Consider the following 18,705-nt stretch of genomic DNA (forward strand, 5'->3'; position numbering starts at 1 on the left):
AACCCCGCCCGGCCCTTCAGCCCCCAGGCTGCATTTATCTCCTCAACCTGAGAGGAAAGGGTTCAGGAGGAAATGGGATCGAAAGTGTAACCGGCTGCAATAAATTACAGGGCCGGTGGCTGGTGCTGCGGCTGGGGCTGCTGCTTTGGCGGCCAGAACGGGAGAGAGAAAAGGAGAGAGCAGTGTCCTAAAACCTGCGCCGATCAGAGGAACAGGCGCTTGAATGAAGCAAAATGTTCCAGGGAATGTTGAAATGTAGAGGGTTTTTTTTGTTTTTGATTTTGATTTTCGTTTTTTTAAGGACAATAAAAAGAGATGTCCCTTTGTAACCAAGATATAAAATAGGAAATTGATGACAGAAATCTTCTCTATTCTAATGGGCATTTAATAAAAGCGTGGCCAAAGATTCCCTTTCTATGCCAAATATCCTACCTTCACTTACAATATTCTCTCTGTGTGTGTGAATTTACCCACTAACTTTGCTTGCTTAAAACTGCTTTGCATTAAGGAATTTCAGTGACGGAGCTGAAAAATAGCATTCGGAATCCGTGATGTAGTTTAAGTCCCAAGAACAGACGCGAAGAGAAGTAATGACAACAAACGTTTATGGATTAAAAAAAAAACACACAAAGAAGTAGGTGCTGGAGATATAATCTCCGGGGGGGGGAACCTTTCATTTATTATACACACTGTATGCACCATAATACTAGAGAAAGGTTAAATACAGTAAACAGGATAGCCAGTTCTGGGAGGAAATGTAGAGCAATTTGACAGGAAGGGAGAAAGTGACTCAAGAACTCCACCAAGGGACCAACAGAGGAAATGACACCCCTACGCCTTCAAATCCATTGACCTTTCTCATCTTTATAAAAGGGTCCTGTGATAGCCACTTAGACATGCTTCCGAAGCCTCTCCTATCCATCATTTCTCCAGTTACATTTGGTAAATTTGATTCTTTTGTCCTCCTTTGATAAATAAGCATTAGAAATATTTGTCCATTAAACATATATCATCTCAGATAGTGAATATAGCTATGCATAACTACTGCCTTATAGCAAGTATGATTCTGAGAAACTTTAGGCTTATTTTGCAACCTTAAATACAAGCTTGTAGCATTAAGATGTGTAGTAGACTGAAATGGCTAAATTATTCATTGCAATAACAAACTTTTTGATGGACATTACAACTCAGCAGTTTAAGGAAACCACAGATTTCCTTTTAAGCAGGTAATAACTGCTTGCATCAGTGGTTATTTAGTTGGTCTCCAGCCAAGGAATAGAACCAGTTGTGCTGTTTAAATCATGAAATCATTGCAATATATCAATAAAAGAATACAAGCTAAGAACTCAACGAAATCGATTCATGCTACCTATTTGATAACTGTAAAACACGTCCACAAAGCCATTACAAAAACTCTGTTTACAGGGGAAAAAATCATGAAAATATTTGTGTTTATTTAAATATTAATTTATAGTCTGTGTGACTTGCCATTTAAAAAAGAGTGTTTTCAGTTTTAAAATGACACTTAATAGAAATGATGTTCACTTTAAGCTTAGCCTAGATTGACAGATTTTCTTTTTTAATTTCTAAAGTTTTAAATGTCAAACCATACATAATATAGCACAGATATACAATTTATGATATATATATATATATATATATATATATATATATATACACACACACACACAAAGACTTAGGTACTATAAATGACAAACATTGTCTTTATTTACAGGATAATTTATGGATTTTCCCCCATCTTTATTTATTATGAATTTGCAAAACTCTAAGCTTGAGAGAAAAACACAGTATTTTGCAATATTTGGGTGAGTTTTGGGTAAAAAGACCCTTGATAGGTCAAAACAGTATATCTTACTATTTGTGGCCACCTAAAGCTGTTCCCTGTCACCATCTGTGGTAAAATTGAACACTCCAATGCCCTTTGCATCAGGAACTGAAGACATTTGGCATTTTTTTTACTATCATGGCAGGATATGTCAGATGCTGCTGTGAATAATGACCTCTAAGCTAGATAATATATTAAGGATTTGGAGGGAAATGTCATTATAATGGCTTGTATGAATATAATCCTCAAATAAATGACCTTACTTTTATTAAGAATGGTTTAAAGTTATGAATTAGCTTTGTAAGTCTTAGCCCCTGACTAGGTTGTCCTATGCTAATTACATTACTTGTTGTGTTAATTACCAATGTTATTGGTGGGGAGCTCACCTCATCCCCACTGGTTGCTAGTGGGAGTGGGCTTCTTGTGATATCACCAGAAAAATAAATTTCTGAGACTAGCATGGGAGGATGAGATATTGTAGAAAGCTTTATTTCTATGGAATTAAATTCCTGAGTTTCCAAAGTCCCATTTCCCTCTCTCCAGCCATGGAAGAAGTGTAGCTGTTGTGAGAATAAACAAATCATCTTTTCTGTCAAAGAACAGTTTAGACGGCTGCCATTTTGGACCGAATGACTTGGCAGCCACCATGTTGGCCGCATGGCTTGCAGCTCCCCTGGGGGCCGCCATCTTGAAACAGCAAAGGCCAACCTCTCCCTTTGAATTAGCCAATCGTGAAAGACTGTGTGCCTGAGCTCCAATCAAGAGCTAAGGACAGGTCATGTGCGTCAGGGATTATAAAGCCAAGCAGACCGTCTGCTCGGTGTGCATGCCCTTCCAGACCATGTGTGTGCACCCTTCTACGTAGAAGTAAATATGTTTGCCTTGTTGCCTGGCTCCCGAGTGTTTTGTATTCTACCAGAACCCCTGACTTGGGGGGCTCGCCTTATTCCTAACACTGTGACTTCAGTAGAGCTAGGATTAAAATCATTGCCAAAAGTTTCTGTTCCATGTTGGGACACAGTCCAGTCCAGCATCAGGCACACGGAGTTTGTGTTTCCCACTGCAGGTCATCAGTCCATTGCGTATGGGGTCCACATGATGATGGAGGAAACATGGGTGAATGCAAAAGAACCACAAGAACCAAGAGCCCCAAGATCCAAAGGAGCCAAGAGAGCCACACAAGAAGAGCAAACTCCTTTGTCTCGGGGAATTATGTCATGCCCAATTTTTTTGCAGGCTTCCTGTGGCCCCACCCTCTCTAGCCAATCCATGGTTCCGCAGGCTTGACTGATAGACACCTTCCCTTCGACACCTGGGCACCTCGCCTCACTGAGCATGCGCCCATGCTCCCCTTGTTCCAGTGCCTTCCCCCAGGAATCTTCAGAGAATGGGCCCAGTGGCTCCCTGGGCAGTGTGAAATTGCAGCTTCCTGGTGAAGCTGCCCGGATGACCATGCTTATAATGTCTGGCCTTCCCTTTTGCTCCTTTCCTGGTATTAATAACTAGCTAATTGCAATGGTACCATCAACACCAGGTAGTACAACATCTGATTCCATCAAATTTAACCCATTGCATTTAGAAAATACAAAATGTGGAATGTTTCTGGAGTGGTTAATATACTGAATATAATGTACTTTAGCAGCAATGAATTTTCCCATGATAGATGCTGATCCTTAAAAGGTAATTCATTGGGAACTTTTCCCAAGTATCTCCTGCTTTGACTCTGGACTTTTGGCAGGATTGACTTCCTGGCCCCCTTGTGGTTAGATGAGGCCACTGACTATGTTTGGGCAATCCTGAGTGAAAGTGTAATTTCACTTCCAAAGGGAACAAGGATGGCCAAAAGGAAATCATTGTTCAACTCTATCAGTCAAACTGATTATTAACCTGACCTAGGACCAATACTAAGAAACAATAAACTTCAGACCAATATTGACTTTGGAAAGCAGTGGTATGTTTTCAGTGCCTGTTTCAGCATTTATTAGATGAAATATAGGAACTATCCAAGTAAAGCTGCGTTAAAAGTTTCACCAAATGAACAATATAGGCTTCATCCACACCTCCCTAAAAATCAGCAGTGTGCTGTTTACCCATAGTTGAAAATAGAGTTCTATTAGCAAGACAAATTCTTCAAAAAGCTATATAAATTTGTGCCTGGTGATTTCTAACATTTGCAAACATGTTTTAGTCTAGTTAAATGTTCCCTGGTAACTGGTACTGTTGTGGGGTCGAACCTTGGAGTCAAAAATAAGACCACTGGAGGCTGCTGATTGATTGAAAAAAAGCAGACAAGGATTTATTGAACTGGCCAGGATGGCCGCGAGGGCACCACACGCAGTTGGCCACCCTCACGACCGTCCCATCCTAGGTGTAGGCAGTCCTTTTAAAGGTCTAAACCACAAGAATTTCCCTTTGTTCTAAATTCTAAATACATTGGAATGTGGATCTAGCTTGCGAAAGCAGATTGTACAAAAGCAGAACTGAGCAGGGTTAATAATCTCTAAAGGTAGTCAACTCCTGGAGCCACTGAGTCAGTGGGAATCAATCTCCTGTGGTTCTGGTCCACAGGCACAGGAAAATGACCTTTGTGATGTGTGATGGATCAATGTGAGTTTCCAGGTCTCAATCTGGGGGCTGAGGTAACTACTCTATTGTTTAAGTAAGTAAGTGCGTGCAGGCGCCAAAAGAGCAGGGTTAAAATTTAAACAGCAGTTTTTACCTGAGATGAATGTATGAATGTCCTTAAAGCCTTATTTCATTCCCTACTGGTCTTTTGGGAATGAATCTAAACCTTAGATTCATTACTCAGTTTTTACCTAAATATGGTTGCTACCATACTTCAGTACTTTGAACAGGACTTTTGATAAAGTACTGTTGACTCACATGAGAATGCGATGGAAAGATAATAATGACTCTATGTATATATGGTTATTCTTTGTATTTCCTGTTTTGGCTGTGTAACTGATTTTCAATATTGTCTCCACATGACTGTTTAAAAACCCATTATGAGGATATAAATAGAAGATTTTAATTTGGCTAACTTATGGCTATAAAGTCTTAAGTATTCTGATGCATTATTAAGGAAGCAGCTGTGATTAGTAACAGTATCTATCCGAATTCAGCCCTGAAAGGCTTACTAGATCATTCTGTTTCTGAGTGTTTCCTTTTTTCTCTCTCCAGATGTTAGCTACAGTCTGAGCATGTCTGCCTATTTGGAGGGAAGAAATAATACTATCCCTGCCTTGTCCGTGACATCTGATATAAAGCTTCCCTTTTCATCTAACAAATATGAAGCATTTGCTTCTTTCTTGAAAAACAGAGATACTTAAACCATCGAAGAGAGGGTGAGAGAAAACCATGGTAAGCTTTAAAAGATACAACTAAAACGAAAGAAGTGCCCAGCTTCTGTTTTACTTTGCCCTATAAAATAGTATTTTTCTGAAGGCTTATACACCAATATTGCCTTCAGCTACCCAAAATTACCATTTTTAGGTGCCCTGGCCAGTGTCTTTCAGTATCTGAATTATTCTCATAGGCAGACTTAATGTGATGCTAATGGTCTCTCACTTGCTTTTAGGATCTCTCATTTGCAACGACCTTTTCCAAGACACTGAGTGAGGAGGGTGCAATAATGTGTGTGCAGTCAGATGTTTTTCAAATGTGCAAGAGTAAGAATTTTGCCCTAGCTGGTTTGGCTCAGTGGATAGAGCATCAGCCTGTGGACTGAAGGGTCCCAGGTTCGATTCCAGTCAAGGGCACATGCCTAGGTTCAGTCCCCAGCATGGGATGTGCAGGAGGCAACTGACCAATGATTCTTTCTCATCATTGATATTTCTCTCTCTCTCTCTCTTTCCTTTCCTCTCTGAAATCAATAAAAAATATATTTTTAAAAAAGAGTAAGAACTTTAAGCATAATAAGTTGAGAACACTGCTTCCTTTGGCTCCAATTTACTGTCACACTTGTTTACTAGTAAAGCGTGTTAGAGAGCCCAGGCAGTTCTGGGATGTAGTTAAGGAAAACAAACATTTTAGTTAAAGGAAAGTTGAAATGGGGATACATTGAATTTGGATGTCTGCAGGTGTATTTGTGTGGATTCATAGTCTTACATTCATAGTTAAGTTATTGCTAACAACCATGGTACAGAATAGCTCCCAAGGATTTACCCAGCATCCACTGTGGTGGCACAAAGGTGCAGTGACAGAAGTTCTACTTTGATGGAATAGCCCCCATTGTGAGATCCAGGAAGCATAAGGATGGTAGAGTGGAATAGAGGCTTAAGTGTGTAAAGGCAGAAACAAGTCTGTAGAAAGTTCTTCTAATTATCCTATATAATAAAAGCTTAATATGCTAAGTGTCTGGTCATCTGGTCGTCCGTTCAACCAATCAAAGCATAATATGCTAATGATATGCTAAGACTGCTCAACTGCTCGCTATTATGTGCACTGACCACCAGGGGCAGACAGTCGAACAGCCGACCAGTTGCTATGACATGCACTGACCACCAGGGGGCAGACGCTCCGACTGGTAGGTTAGCTTGCTGCTGGGGTCTGGCCTATCAGGACTGAGTGAGATGGGCCAGACATGCCCTGGAGCCCTCCCTCCATCCCTCCCTGGCAGGCCAAACTCCCGTGTCCCTCCCTGGCTCTGATCATGCACTGGTGGGGTCCCTCGGCCTGGCCTATGCCCTCTCACAATCCAGGTCCCCTTGGGGGATGTTGGAGAGCTGGTTTTGACCCGATCCCACAGGCCAGGCTGAGGGACCCCACTGGTGCACGAATTTGTGCACTGGGCCTCTAGTTAGACATATAAAAACCTAAGCACAGATGTGTTTCTCATTGGTGTCTAATCAAACCAAAAACTCTATTTTGTCAAAAGTTGCTCAAAAAGGCAGAAGATGCACTTATTTTTTTTTAGTGCAATTTCTAAACAAACATTGTGCAAACAGAATTTATCAGAATTCTTATGTTAAGGGTACAAATTGACAGCAGTATTGCAAACACAAGCTGTGTGTGTGCAGCTGGGTCACTTTTGCATCCCAGTGTATTGGAGGTAGCACATTTGATATCTTTTCCTGAAAAAGTCTGGCACTTCAGCATGAAATGATGCACTCTATAGCCACCAAAGCAGTAAAGATATCCTAAAGAAACAAGTAGTTCAGTGACAAACTCTTACAACTATACATCAATAAGTCAAAGTATTTTGTATCTACACAATTATGAGACTTAATACAGTTGTAATTTAAAAATCCATTTCAATTGCTCTTCTATATGACTTAATTTCAGATTGACTCTATGTCATCTTTATAGTTTAGGATTGGAGTCATTTACATTTGTATCGCTCTTCCTGTGTTCAGGGGTCAGTAAAACTTTTTTTAGAAGTGTTGGTCATACAAAAATTAAAAAAGAAGAATTACAGAGTTGTGTCAGTTCATTAATTAGATAATAAATTATGGGTTTGGGGAGACATTGTGATAGTTGTTTCATCTGTCAAATTTTTGAAATGTGGAATTTCTGGTAACTTCTTTCATGATTTTAAATAGGTATTCATTTTGTAACTATTTTTATATCATATTTTATGTTCCTTTTCTTGAGGAACCTAAATTATCTAAACTTCCAGTCCTATAAAACCTGAATCTGTCTGTGTTTGTCATAATTAAGAACATTGAGAGAGAGTGACTATAATGAGTAAAACATGGTCATCGAAGATTCCACAGAATCACAAATTCAATTCTGTAAAATAAAATAAATGTTAAGAACTTACACAACCTAATTTATCAGTAAATACTGCTTAATGATACTTTCCTAAGGACAATAATCATGTTGCTTTGATAAATAATTGGTGGACCAGATTGTTGGTGCGACCAGTTGCTAAGTGGCAGCATCATGAGGAAGAGTTGGGCAAAGTACTTGGAATCAAAGAAGTTGGCTTTGAATTCCAGGACCTCCATTTTGGACCTCTGGGATAACGATTAGCCTCCCTGAGATTTGATGTTTTTCACCAAATTCAGTTCATCCAGCATGTATTTACATTATTTTATATCAGGCTCTATGTTAGATTTTGAGTATGAGTGAATCCTAGATCCTTGACTTTAAATAACCCAGATTTTAATGCCAGCTATATAGTGGGAATAACAAGCCACCTTCCAGGTTGTTGTAGGTAGTAGATATGATAAATTTATAGGGGAACCCAACACTCTCTGGAACAAATTAAATTCTTAATAAAAACTATGTTTCCTTTACTCCTAATGCTCTTCTAAGGACTTAAGGTTGAGTATCCTAGATTTTGCAGGATCTTCACTTCTATTTAGTAATTATCTTTATAGTTTAGGTTTGGACTCATTTACTTATTTGTATTGCTCTTCCTGTGCTTAGGGGTCAGTAAAACTATAGCCTACAGGCCAATCCTACCCTTGGCTTGTTTGTTTATCCTTCCCCACTCCCAGTCATGAATGATTTTTTACACTTCTAAAGGGTTGTTGAAAACAAACAAAAAAGAATATAGGACAGAAACTGTAGGTGGCTGGCAAAGCATAAAATATTTACTTGATTTAACAGAAAAAAATGTCTGATGTCTTTTTTCGAATATCTACTTTATGCCCAGCTGGTTGGAGGTTGCAGGTTCGATTCCTAGGCAGGGCACATACCTATGTTGAGGGTTTGATCCCCTGTCAGGCACCAACTGGAGGCAACCGATGGTGCTTCTTTCTCACATACTAGTAGATCCTTCTCTCTCTCACTTTCGCTCTTCTACTCTCTCTCAAATCAATAAACATATCCTCCAGTGAGGATTTAAAAAAATATATTCTTAAAAAAAAAGAATATTGACTTCCTAAGTATTCTGACAATACTGAAAAATGCAGTATTTCATGTTACATGTGAGAAAAAGGATCTACTGCTAAGCTCCACATGTAAAAGTCCATCTCCATAAAGCTCTACCCTATGCATAACCCATGTCACATCACATAATCCATGCACATAGTGATGTGCTGCTTTCATTATAACACTAAGCACCTAGCGTGTGCCTTATATTGTATTAAAGACGGCCATTTCTGTCACTGAGAGGTGATTCTCTGTCCCCTGCCCTTGAATGTGGGCAGATTCTGTGACTGGTTTTACCAAGAGGACACAGTGGTTTGCCGTTCCTGTCCCTTGGAGCACTTTCTCTGAAGGCCCTAAACTGCCTTCTAATTCATAAGAAGTCTACTTACCCTGTCACCGTTATACTGGAGAGACCTCATGGCATGTAGGCACTGCAGGGCAGTCTCAGTCCTCTCCAGGGCACTGGGCATATGAGTCAAGCCATTTGGACCCTCTGGACTTGACCATCTGACAGGTGAATACCACTTATTGGTTGACACCACAGTGGACACCATGTGGAGCCAATGAATCACCCTCCTGAGCTCTGCTTAAATTCCTGACCCACACAATATGGGTGAGATATAACAAAATGATTTTTCTCTTCAAACACTGTGTTTCAGGGTGGTTTGTTACCCACTCTACTAGTAGATAACTAAACATGAGTATTCTGCTTGCTAATCTAATGGAGCGGATCCTATCTAATAAAAGGATAATATGCAAATTAACCGTCACTCCACGACAAAAATGGTGGCGCCCATAGCCACAAAGATGGCAGCATCCGCCGGAGCCACGGAGCCAGCAGAGCAGGCGGGAGGCTTGGCTTCCTTCATTGCCGGGCGCTGAGGGAGACATGCAGGGAGTGCAGTGGGGAGACCTGTGGGGAGTGAGCGAGGTTCCCTGTCTGGAGGTTCCAAATCCGCCATTGGTTCCTTCCACTGTTGATTCCTCTCCTCTCAGGTATCCTCCACGCAAAAGCTGTTCTGTGCAAATATGTCATGTCCTAATGGGTGAATCCTAAACTGGGCAACCTAACTCCCGTTAGAAAAAGGACCTGGGAGGAGGGATTTAGGAATCACGAAGCCATTGTGACCTGCTCTGTCTCCAGGCAGTCTGAGACCCTCCCAAACACCACCTGAGCTAAACCTGAGAACCAAGCTATTTTCAAGGCCCAAAGTTGACAGGGGTAAGGGGGCAGGGGAGCAAAGCAAGCAGAACGGCCAACTCCACCAAAGACGCAGGAGCCTAAGATCACGCAGAGAAATGTCCTGGCCACCGATGCTCTCGGCAGACGTGGTGCCCATACCCAGCTGGGGGGAGGGGGTGTGTATGTGCAGAATTTAAGGCCACCGGCAGGAGGGAAAGTCGAAGCATGCCTAAGGATTTTTTGTACATGTCACACAGTCGAGAAGCAGAATCAGAATCGAGAAGTGAAGTCTTACCTCAGCGCTGGCTGGGATGTTTAAAAGGATCTAAAAATAGCAGTTCCATCACCAGTGCACTGCCATGTTTGCCACTGACCTCTGGGTTGATAGCGGCTGGAGAGAGGGAGAGACTGCAGCACTTCCGGTGTCCAAAGCGCTAGCGCTGAAAACCTTGGCCCATTCCGAAGCGTGGTGCTGCCGGAAGCCTCCAGGCCCGCCTTCCCCAGCCTGGCGGAGAAAGGCTGAGAGAGGACAGGCGGATACGGTGGCTCCTGTGGTCCAAATCCTGTCGTTGTCTCCGTTACCTAGCCTCTGCGCCCTCCAGGACAGCCTCAGTGCCAGTGCAGAGGAGGCTTTGGAGAGGGTAGTGGTGAGGGAATGCTTCTGACTCTGGATACCCAGTGAAGCCGCTGTCAAGAGCCTTTCTAGGGCTGGCAGGAAAATGCAGCAATGAGGGAAGAATAATGTCTCAAAATGAAGAGGTGTTTTGTTTTTTTATTCTCTCTCATCAGCAAAATGTGAATAATACCTAAACCACAGACTTTGAGAGAATTAATTGAAATAAAATTCCAGAAATTGTGTAACAGCCAGGCTGAAGTGGATAGGTTGGTTGAGCGTGAGCGTGGTCCTGTGCACGGAAAGGTTGCAGGTTCGATTCCAGGTCAGGGAACATACCTGGCACATACCTGGCACATACCTGGGTTTCAAGTTGGATCCCTGGTCAGGGCTCCTAAGGAAGGCAATTGAAGGGATGTTTCTTACATTGATGTTTCTCTCTCTATATCCCTCTCCCACTCTCTCTAAAAATCAATGGAGCCTTTCCCTCTGGCCGCAGCCATCAGCTAAACCAAGATGGGTGCTTCCAAGTACATCCGGGAGCTATGGAGGACGACGCAGTCCGATGTAATGCGCATCCTTCCCAGGGTGCGCTGCTGGCAGTGCCGCCAGCTCTCTGCGCTCCACAGGGACCCCCGCCCCACCCGGCCCGACAAAGCGTGCAGACTGGGCTACAAGGCCAAGCAAGGTTATGTCATCTATCGGATGCGTGTGCGCCGTGGTGGTGGCCGCAAGCGCCCTCTTCCTAAGGGTGCGACCTACAGCAAGCCTGTCCATCACGGTGTTCACCAGCTAAAGTTTGCTCCAAGTCTTCAGTCTGTTGCCGAGGAGTGAGCTGGACGCCACTGGGGGGCTCTGAAAGTCCTGAATTCTTACTGGGTTGGTGAAGATTCCACGTACAAATTCTTTGAGGTTATCCTCACTGATCCATTCCATAAAGCTATCAGAAGAAATCCTGACACCCACTGGATCACCAAACCAGTCTACAAACACAGGGAGATGTGAGGGCTGACATCTGCGGGCCGCAAGAGCTGTGGCCTTGGGAAGGGCCACAAGTTCCACCACACTATTGGTGGTTCTCGCCGTGCAGCTTGGAGAAGGCGCAATACTCTCCAGCTCCACCGTTACCGCTAACACAAGTAATGTTTGTAAAATTCTTACCTAATAAATAATTTAGGACAGTCATGTCTCCTTAAAAAAAAAATCAAAGGAAAAATGAATTAATGCCATATCTACAAATGTGGATAATTTAAAAAGAAAAAAAAGAGGTGGGGGTGGGAGGCCCTAACCAGTTTGGCTCAGTGGATAGAGCATCGGCCTGCAGACTGAAGGGTCCCAGGTTCGATTCCGGTCAAGGCATGTACCTTGGTTGTGGGCACATCCCCAGTTGGGGGTGTGCAGGAGGAAGCTGATTGATGTTTTTCTCTCATTGATGTTTCTAACTTTCTATTTTTATCCCTTCCTCTCCGTGAAAAAAAATCAATAAGATATATTTAAAAAGAAAAAAAAACAACACAAACACAGGGTAAAAGAGGTTGAATATGTACTGTATAATTTAAAGCGTGTAAAATAATATAACTTTTTAGGGGCATATATGTTATCTATAGTAATAAAAGGGTAATATGCTAATTAGACCAGACATCTTTTGGACAACCATCTGGACGTCCGTCTGCACAAAGCCACAGTGGTGGGGGCCGAGGCAGAGGCCATTAGGGGCAATCAGGCCTGCAGGGGAGGGCACTTAGGGCTGACCAGGTTGGCAGGGGAGCAGTTAGCCATCAATCAGGCTGGCAGGGGTGTGGTTAGGGGGTGATCAGGCTGGCAGGCAGGCAAGCGGTTGGGAGCCAGCAGTCCTGGATTGTGAGAGGAATGTCCAACTGCCGGTTTAGGCCCATCCTAGGACTGGGCCTAAACCGGCAGTTGGACATCCCCTGAGGGGTCCCAGATTGAAGAGGGTTCAGGTTGGGCTGAGGGACACCCCCCCACCACCACCCCCCCCCCGCCACCCCCCCCCCCTGCACAAATTTTGTGCACTGGGCTTCTAGTTTAATAATAATAATTGTTACCATGTTGTGGTTCATCTATGTGCCAGACACCATTCTCAACACATTTCATAAAGTTATCATTTAATCTTTGATGATTGCCATTTAATATAACCCAATAAAATTATTATTTTGAAGATTAGTTTCTACATAACACAGAAGATGCTGACACTTATGAAGGTTAACTTTCCTAAGGACTATGAAGTTATTAGACTATGGGAATAATTTTATGCATAGTAACATGGGGACACTGAGACTTAAAAAGGTTAAGAAGGTTAAGCAATAAAGAGGTATCACAGCTACTAAGTGACTAAAACGGGGACCCAATTCAGCTCATCCATATTTGGAAACACTAGTTCTGATTTTTTAAAAAATAAAGACTACCTTGCATGACAATAGAAAACTGATCAAATGAGTTTATAAAGTTTTACCCATAAGAACATACACCAAACATTTTTCTTTTATATATTACTTTATTTAGTTAATCTGATGTTTCTGTCATAAAATCTTTCTTTAGTGTAGCTGATTTAACTGACCATCTGCTCCAAGTTCTCTGGACTGAACCATAGAACAGGGTTGTATTTACATTTATCTATATCTTTTATGTCAGGTCACAGTGTTATTTGTTCCTAACTTTCAAGGACACTACATTTAATTCAAAATGTTCTGAAGGAAATATTCAATCCAAAGAGCTATATTTTTAATAATGGTGACTCACAATCAGTATTGATGGAAAAATCCCATTCATGACATTGCATTTCCACCTCACTATAATGTTTTCAGTATCTTTGTGATTCATGCCACAGTAGTAGTGTTATAGTGAGTTCTCTTGGTATTTTCAGAAAGAGGCTCTCTTTCAGAGGGTTATTGATAACCTAATTTTTGTCTGTAGAGTACCACTTTGTAACAATGGTAAGAGCAACTGGTAATATTGATTAAGAGCTTATGTTATACAAGAAGCAGTTCTAAGGTCCTTACATGTATTAAATTATTTAATAAAGAGCCCAAAGGGTTAATATTCATAAGACCTTAAATTTGTAAATACCTCTCTGGCTTTCTTTGTCCTCCTTTTGATGCCAGATTTTCTGTTATGACTTTGACCTTCATTATATGTCTGACGGATAGACAAGTAATGTGACAAGAACTGTTCTCTCCTGCAAACTAGGAGTGTCTTATTCATAAGTGAACTGAATTGCTGTGCTAGTCATTATTCATTATTCACAAAAGTGCATTCCTGGCTATATTCAAACACAGAAAGGAATATACTACCATGATGTCTAGAAGTCACGGTGGACATATGAATGTGCTCTGGTCAAAGATATATGAGCAGAAATGATGTAGGTCTCTTTCTGGTGGAGGCATCTAAGAGCCAGCACACAATCATATAATACCCATCTTTCCGTCCTTTCTATATACAGGGTGTCCCCCCAAAATGTATACACACTTTATAGCTGATAGCTCAATTGGTGTTTCTTTTCAGATTTATCCCATTAGAATTAATAATTATTCAACATCTGTATACATTTTGGGGAGACACCCTGTATATTTTGTATATTTTACCCAGGATTCTCCAGAAAAAGTGTGTGTGTGTGTGTGTGTGTGTGTGTGTGTGTGTGTGTGTGAGAGAGAGAGAGAGAGAGAGAGAGAGAGAGAGAGAGAGAGAGAGAGCGCATTTGGGAGAGGAAGGGAGACATTGATTTATTATAAGCTTACACAATTGTGGAGACTGAAAAGTCCAGGGTCTACCTTGGCCAGCTAGAGATACAGAGGAGTCCATTGTGGTTCTAATTCAAATCCAAAGGACTGAGAACCAGGAGAGCTGATGATGCAAACTTCTGAAGAATAGCAGGCTCTACCCAGGAAGAGCCCATGCTTCAGTCTGAATCTGAAGGCTGGAAAAAGACAATATCCCAGCTCAAGCAGACAGGCAGGAGAAATTCCCTCAGACTCAGTCTTTCTGTTCTAGTTAGGCCTTCAACTGATTGGATGAAGACCACTTGCACTAAGGAGGGCAATTGCTTTACTCAGTCTACTGATTCAAATGTTAATCGCATCCAAAAACACCCTCACCGACAAACCCAGAATATTTGAACAAATATTTGGGCACTTGCCCAGTCAAATTGACAGATAAAATTAATTATCACAAGTCAATTTGGCACCTATATCCATCTTCTTAAGTCATATTTAATCTCTAAATAAAGACAATTACAAGATCATAACTACACCCAACATGATATCCTGCATAGAACCAAAAACACGCTAACCTATTTCCCATAAGAGGAAGTAAAGTCTTTAAGTGATGATTACTCTTCTCCTTCATATCCCATAATTGAAATACTATGATATAAAATTAACAATACTGAAATACCACAAAAAAGGTGAATAAATCATATGAGAATGATAGGGATAAGAGAGGAAAGAAAAAAAAACACAAAGGAATACACACACAAATGTATTAATATCAAAATAAGGATGTGTTAATTTGCTCAAGTAATGAAACAATATCTGACATGTAAACTGCAATTGGATTGACAACCTGGTTAAATTTAGGGTAATCCACTTTCATTCTCCAAGATCTACCTGTCTTCTGCACAGACTTAATAGGTGAGTTGAATTGGATATGGTGGGAATCACTATCCCTGCATTTTTCAAGTTCTTGTTGGTGGCATTGATGGCTTCAATCCCTCCAAAAATAAGATGTTGCTTTTAGTTTACTATTTTCCTGGGTAGATGCAGTTCTAGAGACTTACAGTGGGCCTTTCCCTCCAGAATATTCTCACTCCACAAGTTAGGGTTCCAATGTGGAGATTCTCCCAGTGGCTGAGTATATTTCTTCCAATTATGCATTTCAGAAGTGGGGAAATAACCACAGGATGGTTTGGCAGACCCAGTAGGCCCAATGTGAGATGGACTTGAGCTAAAACTCCATTGATCATCTGACCTCCATAAGTCCCTACCCTGATTGGTGAACCACAGTGATGTTTTTGGGTTTGAAATCAGTATTATGTCAGAGTCAGTGTCTAGTACTCCCCTGATGGTCTGATTATTTCCTTTCCCCCAATGCACAGTGAACATGGTAAAAGGGTCTTTTTGGGCAAGACTGGGGGAAAGATTAACAGTACAAATTTTTGTACCAGAGTCCTTCCTCAGGGGGAGCCCGTTACTGTATCTTTTGATTCAAAGGGTCCCAAGTTTATAAATTAGCTCAAATCTGTTTTTATAATTCATATTAAACTGTATTTGATTCCTAACAATTTCATTTCTAGGAAAATCATAATCAACTGCCCAACACCATAGTTCTGCATGAGACAGACTATTCTTTTTTTAAAATATATTTTTATTGATTTCAGAGAGGAAGGGAGAGAGAAAGAAAGATGGAAACATCAATGATGAGAGAGAATCATTGATTGACTGCCTCCTGCACGCCCCACATTGGGGATCGAGCCCACAACCTGGGTACGTGCCCTGACCAGGAATCGAACCATGACCTCCTGGTTCAGAGGTGGATGCTCAACCACTGAGTCATGCCAGCTGGGCGAGACAGACTATTCTGATTCCTGTTTTGACTCTGTTGTCTCTTACCATAACTGCTTCCATTTTGCATCTGGTGTTTAAATACTTGGCCCTTGCCACCCAAGGATCCAACTTATCCCATTGCATTTAGGTTTCTTAATTGAATGGCTGAAGTTCGCACTCTAAGGTCTGTCCTACAGAGAAGAGCATCCACAGAGCCCGTCAGTGATGCCAGGGCTTCCCTCACAAATACATTCTGAGGGTATTAGTGAAACTATGTCATTTGAAACGTTCCAGTGTGCATGAGCAGGTCTAAAATGACAAATCCACGCTAACATTCCAATCTTCTGAAGACTTTGAGTCTTTTCCATTAAACCAAGACAGGTCCAGCATTTCCAACCTACTTACTGTGGGCCATCTCATGGTCCATGTTTTAGCTGACCAAAGAAACTGGTAGATCCCTTTCTAATTCCCAAGGTTGCAACATTGCATGCAGATTCTCTGCTTAGAGAGCTCCTATCAATGTGAGAAGGAAAATAGGGGGGCAACTTTGGGGGCTTATAGCCTAGTTCAGTATCTAGTTAAACAGTAATCTTACTTCCCCATTCTAAATGATTTGGGCAGAGCTGCAAAGCCCACCCCGAGGGGCCCACCACAAGAAGACATATATATCAAAGCCTCCCACATTGGCAGTTCAGGCTTTGGATCTGAGTTCCCTGGACTAGCAGCGCTGCATAATAAAGGTTTACTTTCTTGATTCCTCTGGGTGCTGGCTGTCGTTCTGCTGGGCCATTTGCCACAACAAATGAATTCAGCCAGATTCAACTTTATGTTTCTCACACTCTTAATATCCATCCCCACACATGTTCCCTAGATTCTTATCTGTATAAATTAGAAAACTCAAATAGTCCTTTTCGTATGTAGCACATGGTCTACTCTTTTAAAAAATATATATTTTTTTCTAATTGATTTTAAAGAGGGAGAGGAAGAGAGAGATAGAAACATCCATGATGAGAGATAATCATTGATCGGTGCCTCCTACACAGCCCACACTGGGGATTGGCCTTGCAACCCAGGCATGTGCCCTGACTGGGAATCAAACCCTGACTTCCTGGTTCAACCACTGAGTCATGCCAACTGGTCTGGCCAACACTTTTTAGCTCACTTTTAGAAGCCTGAGGGGACCTCAGTCTAGCTGTAGATCTAGAGGCAAAGAGAATGGTGAGCATGGGTCCTGAAGATACTCAGCATTGTCTTGCTTTGGGGCAGGCCATAACAATTTCCTCTGATAATGCCGGGTTAATCTCCTCAGGTGGTGTGAGGAATGAGGAGTGAGGGCTTTTTCACTGGCCAAGCAGATCTCATATTTTAGGGGTTCAGTGTTTCCAGCTTCATCAGTTTTTGTTCACATGTCTTCATTCCAACTTTCGGGGTACCAATCCTTCCCAGTTAATGCCCTTCCATAATAGTAGGCAACCTGGAAGCTAGAAGTTTAACTTGAGTTGTAATTCAGCCAGCTACAGGATGATATTCTTTGCTTGATTTTCAGCAATCTCAGCTCTGCAACTACTAGAGATAAGGGTCTGCTTGAGGGCACATCTAGAAACTTGCAGGTCATTGATATAGCACTTGAATTGGGAGTTTAAATCCCTGAGCTCATCCTTTGCTTTCTCCACTTTAGCTACAATAGAGGCAACCAGCCAATCTCATGATATTATCATTTTGCCAAAGATATTAAAAATATTAAAAATTTAAACTATATCTCCTATATCTTTGCTTCTCCTAAGTGGTTGATTAGAAAAAAAAATATCCGATGGTGATATTTTGCATATCTCTCTCTACTATTGGAAATAGTCATTAGAGTCTTTAATTCTAATCAGATCACAGACAATTTCAGAAACCTAAGGACCAATACAAAAAAAACTCATTCTTAAAAATAAGTTCTTTTAAAACCACTCTTGGTACCAAAATCTATATTATATTAGTCTTCAGAAAACCAGAAGCTACAGGACATAGGATATACATTTTATTTTATTTTTTTTTTGAGAGAGAGAGAGATTATAAGAAAATAAAGGCTCAGTGCACAGATTCGTGTATATTGAAAGAAAATTAATTAGAAGAAATACTTTAATATCGCTATTCGCCCTTTCTCTATAATAGAAGTGTCAACCAAATTCATGATCAACAATGACAGATCAAAACACATGTGTGCGATTGGCGCCAGCGAAAGCCTTATATACATACTAGAGGGCCGTTGCAGGAAGATTCCTGCAAGAATAGGGCTTCCTGTGGCCTTCTCTGCAGCCCCGCCTGCTTCCCGCCATGCCTGCTTCCCTCCCTTCTCCACAGCCCCGCCTGCTTCCCCCTCTGCCCCACTTGCTTCTCCACAGCTTCACTCCCTTCTGCAGCACTTGGCTTCCTTCTACGCTGTCTTCAGTCTTCTCTCTGCGCCTGGATATGCAAATTAACCTCCATCTTGGTTGGGTTAATTTACATACTCGCTCCTGATTGGCTGGTGGGCGTGGCTTGTGGGAGTAGCGGAGGCATGGTCAATTTGCATGTTTCTCTTTTATTAGATAGGATATAGATTGGCTCAAGAGATCAAGTGATCATGGAGGGCTGAGAAGTCCTAAAATGTGGTTGAGAGGCTCAAGATCCAAGAAAAGCTATCATTTCAGCTCCAGTCCAA

At 41.6% G+C, this 18,705-nt stretch overlaps 1 pseudogene across 1 annotated transcript; it reads left to right on the forward strand.

The window, feature by feature from the left end:
* The first annotated feature begins 10,957 nt into the window (after positions 1-10,957).
* LOC307103844 (large ribosomal subunit protein eL15-like) lies at positions 10,958-11,645 on the forward strand (annotated as a pseudogene). Its single transcript has one exon. The product of its transcript is annotated as a large ribosomal subunit protein eL15-like (transcript).
* Positions 11,646-18,705: the final 7,060 nt, after the last annotated feature.

Source organism: Cnephaeus nilssonii (genome assembly GCF_951640355.1).
Source record: "Cnephaeus nilssonii genome assembly, chromosome: 1".
NCBI classification, from domain to species: Eukaryota; Metazoa; Chordata; class Mammalia; order Chiroptera; family Vespertilionidae; genus Cnephaeus; species Cnephaeus nilssonii.